Below are 9243 nucleotides of genomic sequence, written 5' to 3'. Positions count from 1 at the left end.
CTAAACCAAACTTCTTGAGCATGTCCTTCAAATATTTTGATTGACTTATAAAAATTCCATCTTTCAATTGTTTGATTTGAAGGCCAAGAAAGAAGCTCAATTCTCCTATCATAGACATTTCAAATTCTTTTGACATCATTTTTCCGAATTCCTCACAAAATAATTCATTAGTAGATCCAAAAATAATATCATCAACATAGATTTGACAAACAAATAAGTCTTTGCCAATTCTTTTAGTGAATAGAGTAGTGTCAACCTTCCCAATTTTGAAGTCTTTGGAAAGCAAGAAATCCCTAAGCCTTTCTACCACGCGCGTGGAGCTTGCTTAAGCCCATAAAGAGCTTTAGAAAGCTTGAACACATGGTTAGGTCTTTTGGGGTCCTCAAAACCGGGAGGTTGTTCAACATACACTAGTTCACTAATCTTACCATTTAGAAAAGCACTCTTTACATCCATTTGGTAGAGCTTGATATTATGTGCACAAGCATAAGCAAGAAGAATCCGGATTGCTTCTAATCTTGCCACGGGAGCAAATGTCTCCCCAAAATCCAATCCCTCAATTTGAGTATATCCTTGTGCAACTAATCTTGCCTTGTTTCTTACTACCACACCATCTTCATTGTGCTTGTTGCGAAACACCCATTTTGTACCAATAACATTGTGGTTCTTTGGTCTCTCAACAAGCTCCCAAACTTCATTTCGAGCGAAGTTATTTAATTCTTCATGCATTGCATTCACCCAATCAACATCAAGTAGAGCTTCATCTACACGGTTAGGTTCCATACAAGATACAAAAGAGAAATGTTCACAAAAAGAAGCTATGCGAGAGCGAGTTTGAACACCCTTACTAATATCACCCACAATTTGATCAACCGGGTGATCCTTCACAATGGAATGATGAATTCTTGATACCGTTTGATAATTGCTAGTTGAAGCATTAGGAGGAACCGAAAGTCTTGAAGTACCTTGATAATGAGTATCCATGGTTTCATCATGTTGTTGGCTTTGGTGATCTTCCTCATTTTGAGTTGAGGATGAAGGAATGACAACCACACTATTTTCATCATCATCTTCCTTTGGTTTTATTTCACCAATGGCCATTGTTTTCATTGCATTTATTAATTGAGTTCCCCCAACATCATCGAGATTATCACTCTCATCTTGAGACCCATTTGTTTCATCGAATTCAACATCATATGCTTCTTCAATAATACCATGAGTTTTGTTGAAGACTCTATAAGCTTTACTATTTGATGAATATCCAAGAAGAAAACCCTCATCACATTTCTTCTCAAATTTAGAAAGTCGGGTTCCCTTTCTCAAGATATAACATTTGCAACCGAATACCCTAAAATATGAGATATTTGGCTTTCTACCAATGAGCAATTCATATGGAGTTTTCTTCAAAAGCTTGTGACAATATAGTCTATTTGATGAATGACAAGCGATATTTATTGTCTCGGCCCAATAAGAATCCGATATACTATATTCCGCTAACATAGACCTAGCCATATCAATGAGAGTTCTATTCTTTCTTTCAACAATACCGTTTTGTTCCGGGGTATATTTGGAAGAGAATTCATGTTTAATACCCTTGTCATCACAATATTCATAAATTCTTGCATTTTTGAATTCCGACCCATTATCACTTCTAACCTTTTTGATGTCGAAATCAAATTGATTTTGAGCCAATATAGCAAATGACTTGAATGTTTCAAACACATTAGATTTGTCTCGAAGAAAATAAACCCAAGTAAATCTTGAATAGTCATCCACAATCACAAGACAATAAGAATTACCACCAATACATACAAAAGATGTGGGCCCAAATAAATCCATGTGAAGTAATTCCAAAGGTCGATGAGTGGACATTTGACTTTTATTTGGATGAGTGTTTGCCACTTGCTTCCTGGCTTGACAAGAGCTACACAATTTGTTCTTCTCAAACTTCACATCTTTTAAGCCACGAACTAAGTCATGCTTGGTTAACCGATTGAGTTGCTTCATTCCAACATGACCAAGTCTTCTATGCCATAACCAACCTAGTGAAGCTTTTGAGAATAGGCAAGTTGTGAGCTTTGCCTCATTAGATGAGAAATCAACAAGATAAATATTTTCATGTCTAAAACCTTTAAACTTAAGATTGCTACCATCAACACTAGAGATAATAACATCTTCAACCGTGAAATTGCAACAAAATCCTAAATCACATAATTGAGCTACGGAAAGTAAATTAAAATTCAAAGACTCGACCAAGAGCACATTTGATATAGAATGATCATTTGAGATAGCAATTTTACCCAAGCCTTTAACCTTTCCTTTGCGATTATCTCCAAATGTGATACTATCATAATTTGAGCAATCTTCCTAACTCATTTGGGTAAACATTTTCATATCTCCGGTCATGTGTTGAGTGCATCCACTATCTAACACCCAATGATTCCCTCCCGCCTTGTAGTTTACCTACAAAAGAAAATCAATCTCTTTTAGGTACCCAAACTTGCTTGGGTCCTCGGATGTTAGTGACCAAGGTCTTTGGCACCCAAATAGCTTTCTTTTTGTTTCCAACAATTGAAGTACCAACAAATTTAGCATGAACACCTTTTGCATTATGAGAAAGAACATAACAATGCTCAAAACAAGTGGAGGATACATTTTTGAACATGGGACAATTTTTCTTAACATGTCCCTTTTTGTGACATTTGTGACACACTTTGTCACATTCTTTCACAAACAATGTCTTTTGCTTTACAAAAGCATTCTTTCCTTTCTTGGGAACATATCCAAGACCTTCACGGTTAAGAGAGCACCGTTGACTTCCCAATATGAAATCCAATTTAGCCTTACCACCATATGCCTTTTCTAGGTCATGAGTTAGAGTGTTTACTCTATCTACTAACACTTCATTCTCAACAATAGTTTTTGATTCATCAAGAGCAATGTTATCATTGAGAGAAATTTTGCATTTATCACAAATAGAGTTAGTAGGTAGTGGTTCACTTGTAAGACTATCAAGTAAGTCACAAGTGACTCCAACATCCTTAGTGACCACCTCAACTTCATGCACAATAGATGATTTTTGAGCATCCGCAAGCTTCTCACAATTTTCTTTTAGGTCATTGTGAGAGGTCTTGAGCTCCTCAAAAGACACTTGGAGGTTTTTATATAATTCCTTGAAGGTCTTAAATTTTTCTTTTTCTTTGTGCATGTAGTCATCGGCCTCACCTAACATTCTAACAAGATCATCATATGAATAGCCATCATCATCAACATCATCAATATCATCATCATCTTTTATATCATTTAAATCAGTGATGATTTTTACCTTAGCATCTCCCTTTGCCATGAGACAATGGGGAGATGAGAAGAGTGAGGGAGCTTCCTTGATGGCAATTCCGACATTAAGCTTGGATGAGGTGTCATCATCATCATCATCCGAGCTATCATCCGAGTCCCATTCAACTAAATAGGCTTTGCCATCTTTCTTCTTGTTATAGTATTTCTTTTTCTTCTTGTCACTTTCATCTTTGCCCTTCTTCTTCTTGCTTGGGCAATTCATGGCAATGTGACCGGGTTCCCCACACTCAAAACACTTTCTATCATTGAAAGCATTTCTTCTAGATGTTTGACCTCTTCTAGGTTGACCTCTCTTCATCTTCATGAATTTGTTGAATTTCCTTACAAATAGAGCCATATCACCATCACTCTCACTTTCATTTTCTTCATCATTACTATCTTCCTTTTCAATTTCCTTTGAGGCCTTAGCTTTGAGTGCAATTGATTCATTTTTCACCTTCTTTGCCAAACTTAAAGCATCGGCTTGTGATTTCTTAAATATGTATTGAGTGAGAATTTCTCCCAATACTTCGGTTGGAGAAGTTGTAGATAGATCACTCCTTACTAGCATTGTCACAATGGTCTCATATTTCTCCGGAAGTGATCTAAGAAACTTGTGAGTGAAGTCCACATCCGGTACATTAAAACCAAGTCCCTTGAGTTCATTTACTATCTCATTTAACCGATTGAACATGTCGGATACACTCTCATCTTCTTTCATAATAAATTGCTCAAACTTCCCTTTGCACACATATAGTTTGGCACTCTTCACAATTGTAGTTCCTTCATGAATTTCCATTAGCTTAGTCCAAATCTCATGAGCGGTTGTGAGATTCTTGATACGATTGAACTCATTTATATCAAGAGCATCATAAAAGACATTCATGGCTTGATCATTTGTGAGGATATTCTCATTATCACTAACGGATGGTTCATCTTCTTTCAACACAACAAATCCATCCCTGACAATTGGCCAAATTTTTCCACCCATTGCTCTAAGATGCATTGACATTCTTATTTTCCAATAGTCATAATTATTTCCATCAAAATGCGGTGGCTTCCCAATGTGCACATTGTTGTTACTAGCCATTTTGTCCCACTCCGGGATGATTAGATCCACAAACAATGGAGTCCTCGGCTTTGATACCACTTGTAGGATCTAGGACACCGGCTAGAGGGAGGGGGGTGAATAGGCGGTTTTGACTAAAATAAAAAACACTAGGTAAATTTAATCAATATAACAAGAGGAATAAATTCTCTAGAGACAATAAGTAAACAATGTATGAGAATCAACTACAGTGATTGAATACTTGAGGAACAATATGCAAAACACTAATTACTTGCAAGGCAATAAGTAATGCAAGAAGGTAGAGACACCGAAATTTATCCCGTGGTATCGGTGATTTGCCGATCACCCCTAATCCACGTTGAGGTGGACTTCAAGCTCTCACTTGCTCCTCTATCAAGTCACGGCTTGATATTTGAGCCAAGTGGACAAGAAATCACTCAATACCTCGATTCCACTAATGTCACCTTTGCCGCTCCGGCGAGGTAGGCGCGAACCCCTCACAATTAACACCGCGGCTTCTCCACAATCTTCTTGGAGAGCTCGACGGAGACAATCACCCGAGCCGTCTAGGAGGCGGCAACCTCCAAGAGTAACAAGCCAATGATGCTTGCTCGGTGTACCACCTAGTGCCTCAAGAATCACCAAATGATGCAAATGCACTAGGAACCCTCAATCTCTCACTAGAAAGCAATCTCAAACAAAGAGTGTGAGAGAGTGAGTTGGAGGATCACAAATGAGCTCAATGTGTGCAAGGAATGGCCAAGAGCACTCTCTCACACGAGCTACCCTTCTATTTATACCCCTCTATCAAAATCCAACCGTTATGTGCAAACAACACATGTTCTGCGCACACGCGGACTGTCCGCGCCCTAGGGCCGGACGGTCCGCCGTACATATAACGGCTATAATTCCCGTTTGAAAACTGTCAGTACTTGTCAGAAAAGGTAGGTCCGGACAGTCTGCCCTCCAAGGCCGGACCGTCCGCGACCTGGCAGCATGAGGCACCCGAGCCTCGGACCAAGAACAGTTAACACGCGCGGACCGTCCGCCTATAAATCCGGACGGTCCGAGACCTGAGATAGTACTGTCCGGACTAGTCCCCCGGACTGTCCGTAATACAAATCTACAAAATCACACAGTCCCTGTCCAAAACATGTTTGACACTTGCGGACGGTTCGCCTATCACAGCCGGACGGTCCGTGCTATAATTCAGGGACTGGCCCGAAACCAGCCTTCTCTGGTCATGACTGCGGACGGTCCGGCCCAAAGGCCTGGACGGTCCACAGTGCAAAAGAACAAGGTAGTTGCCTAAGTGGTTAGACTTCGGACCCCTCTGGTGGATCGCGGACGGTCCGCCCTCAAGGCCCGGACGGTCCGCGCATCCAAGACTTTGCAATTTTCAAACTTGCTTTTGAAGGAACTTTTAACTCACGAAATTTGAAGCGCTGTTAGTCCTCATGCAAATGAAACTACTTGATGCTCTATGAGGCACTAAGCTTTACACAGATCAAAGACATTGACCCCTCTTAATAGTACGGCTATCTAGCCTACTAATCCGGTCAGGTATCTTCTCTAAACTCCTTAAGACCGGCAAAAACAAAACCTATATTTTACCTTTGCCTTCATCTGATCCACAACCAAAGCTTATGATTCTCCAACATTTGCTGTTCTATGTGGTCCAACCCTGCATTCTTATTTCTCCAAGAACTGTTAGTCCACAAGCAGTTATCATTAATTACCAAAACATCACCAAAGGGGCCTAGATGATTCACAGCGGGCCTCCTTCCTCCAGAGTCCAGACTCTAGAGTCCTCAGTCCTCACCGGCTTCTCCTCCCTTCTCGTCACCGATGGAGCTATTCACGCGCGCGAAGGTGGTGCGGCTCAGGAGCCACCACGACAAGTTCCTGTACGCGGACGAGGACGAGGTGCGCGTGACGCAGGACCGGGACAGGTCCTCGGCGAACGCGTGGTGGACCGTCGAGGCGACGCCGCATAGCGCAGGCGCCATCCGCCTGCGCAGCCGCTACGGGCGCTACCTCACCGCCTCCAGGGAGCCGTTCCTGCTGGGGATGACGGGGCGGAAGGTGACGCAAACGGTGGCCCGCCAACGCGTCTGTGGACTGGGAGCCCCTGCTGGACGGCTTCCAGGCGCGCCTCCGCACCAAGGCGGGCCACTTCCTTTGCACCAACGGGGGCTCCCGCCCTAGAGAAACTCGGTAACCCACGACATGCCCCACCGCACCGCTACGCAGGACTGGGTGCTTTGGGACGTCGAGGTCGTGCAGCTCCTCACGCCCGCGCCGCGGCCCGAGCGCACCGGCTCCGCGCCCGTCGCCAAGTTGTCGGACTCGCGGCCCGCGCCGGACCTCGGCAAGCCACTACAGGCGCATGGGCCGCACCACCACCCATCCAAGTCCTACGCGACGCCACCGCCCACGCTCGAGCCCGAGGCGCCGCCGCCGTCGTCCAGGTTCAATAAGCTCGAGGTTCGTGCTCGATTTTCTCCCCTACGTTGACTAAAACGCCCCCGCCGATCATGACGGCCTGCTGGCAGTGATGCCGTCTTCACAAAGAAAATTGACTATTGCCATCTCTCCGCTGTGCTTATCCAATTTCTTCTTGGGATTTTTGGCGGTCTCAACTGCATTTTGGCGGTGACTTTGAAATGCTAATCATGCCGGGGAATCGCTACCACTGTTCCTCGTTAGCTATGTGTCTGTCGGTTTCACTTTCACACACCGCTTGGTCTCGATATGTTTTGTTTGTCCAAGTGACAAGCTCTCACTCTGTAAAAGTTCCTTTCTTATTTGGTATTACTGCATTCAACAATGTAGGATTGAATCAGCTAGCTCTATTTCTCTGTAGGGAATTCCACTGTAGGCAATGTGCATTATTGAAATTCATTTTTTTACGTTGAAACATTTATAGGAATTCTTTGCTGTAAATCCAGTTGCAAACCCACCTGCATCTCATTTGTGGCGCTTATCTCTACTATTCCTTAAGAGGCTATTGTAGACGTCCACACCACTGCGTGGTGCACGGTTCTGCCGCGCATCCGCGCCCTTCCGCCTCGCTCCGATGGAAGGTCGTGCGTTGCGCCGCCTCCCCCGCCCCTTCCATACTCCTCCCGCACCCCTTCCATCCCCACCGTGCTCCATGCCCCGGCCTCCACCATCCTCGCCCCACGAGTCGTCCCCGGCCTCAGAAATCTCGTCGCGCCCCCAGAATTCTTTCGCCTTCCAGATAGACGCAGCAGCCTCAGGGAGCAGAGCACAGAGACGCACGCCAACCCTTGGCAAGTTTACTGATTATTCCTTCACAAGACATGATTTTCTCAATTATAGATACATTCATATTTAAACTTTGTTTACTGATTACATGATTCTCTACGTGATGTAGCGTTCCGCTGATTGGGCACCACAGACGGTCTGTGGTTGTGGATGGGATTATCATTTTGGCAGAAAGCTGGTTGAAGCTCGTGATGAACTAATGAAAGGAAGGTTTGCCGCTTGCGTGCGACCTGTCCCCCCTTTCTGTTAAATTGATCGATGGTTGCTTTTCTCACGTAGTTGTTATTTTCACGTGAATATATGCCTCTATCTACCCATCTAAGGTTCACTTATCTCAATTGTGGATATCATAGGCTGTTGTTGGCTCGAAAATCACTGACTCCTATGTCAGAGAGTGTTGTCTACAAAGAACATGGTGATACTTTTTGGTTGCACTATATGTTAGCCTTGAACACCTGTACATGCTTACTGGAGAAATCTGTGAGATATAGTGGATGTTGGGCTCTCTGTATCGAGCAGTTTGACAATCATATGTGTTACACTTTAAGATATCATCATAACCTCATGCATGTCTATTTAATATGCAATTATCCTTCACTCTGTTCCTCGAGGTATCTAGATGTTTGATGAAATTGATGTGAAGTGATGCTCACTTTGTTCTTACTTGTGTGGCTGTTGAGTTTATGCAGAATATTGTTCAACCCAACATATTTAAAATACTATAATTAAGGATATGGTTAGGCTCTCGTTGCAGCATATTTTCCTCCTAACTAATCCTATCCATTCGGTTTTAGTTTTGGCATGTACCATTAATTGTTCCGTTTCAAATACGCTTATGATATTAAATGTGTGATTTAGATCCTGAATGACAAGTTGCTTTTCCAGACACCAATTATTGCAGCTGTATGTATTGCTGTTGTAGTGTTCTATTTTCAATTTTTGAACCAAATACTACTAGCGATTATTTATATACAATAAACTGATATTGTGCACTTTGGGTGTGTTTGGTTGCTCCCTTTTTTGTGCTCTTCCAAATGGTTGGCTGGCCAATTTTAGGCGGCCCAGAAATCAGCTGGGCATTAGCCTGAATGTATTGTGCATTGGTCGCACGACGTTGGGCAAAACAAAAAACGACTAGAATCCAAGCTCCTATTCTACATACGGTTACTGACCAATGTTTTGATTGGGCACTTGTAGGCGCAATCCAAACACACCCTATACATGATGTTTTTCATTATCTCATTCTAGATGCCTTATTAGGTTATATGTATATGCAACCTCTCAATGAGGCAAGTTTGTTAAACATTGTGCATATGGATTTTCTGTTTCGTTTTCTCCTTGTACTATCTTAAAGTTTCAGTTAGGTACAGATATTTGATTATTGCTTCTAGTCCACATCTTTGTTCAGGTACCACAAGTACAAGAGCCCCAGAAGGGGATCTATAGACCCAAGCGATGAGTCGTTCTTCATTAAGCACTGCCTCTATTCGAGTTCTTTGCCACTAGCCCACTAGAGATCTGTAGAAGCTCAGGAACCTTAAGGTAAA

General features: G+C 42.8%; 1 pseudogene; it reads left to right on the top strand.

The window, feature by feature from the left end:
• Positions 1 to 6253: 6253 nt before the first annotated feature.
• LOC103628643 (uncharacterized) lies at positions 6254 to 7714 on the top strand (annotated as a pseudogene).
• The last annotated feature ends 1529 nt before the right edge of the window (positions 7715 to 9243 follow it).

Source organism: Zea mays, chromosome 5 (genome assembly GCF_902167145.1).
Source record: "Zea mays cultivar B73 chromosome 5, Zm-B73-REFERENCE-NAM-5.0, whole genome shotgun sequence".
NCBI classification, from domain to species: domain Eukaryota; kingdom Viridiplantae; phylum Streptophyta; class Magnoliopsida; order Poales; family Poaceae; genus Zea; species Zea mays.
The sequence above is the reverse complement of the archived record's forward strand: the minus strand, read 5'-3'. Positions and strand labels throughout refer to the sequence as shown.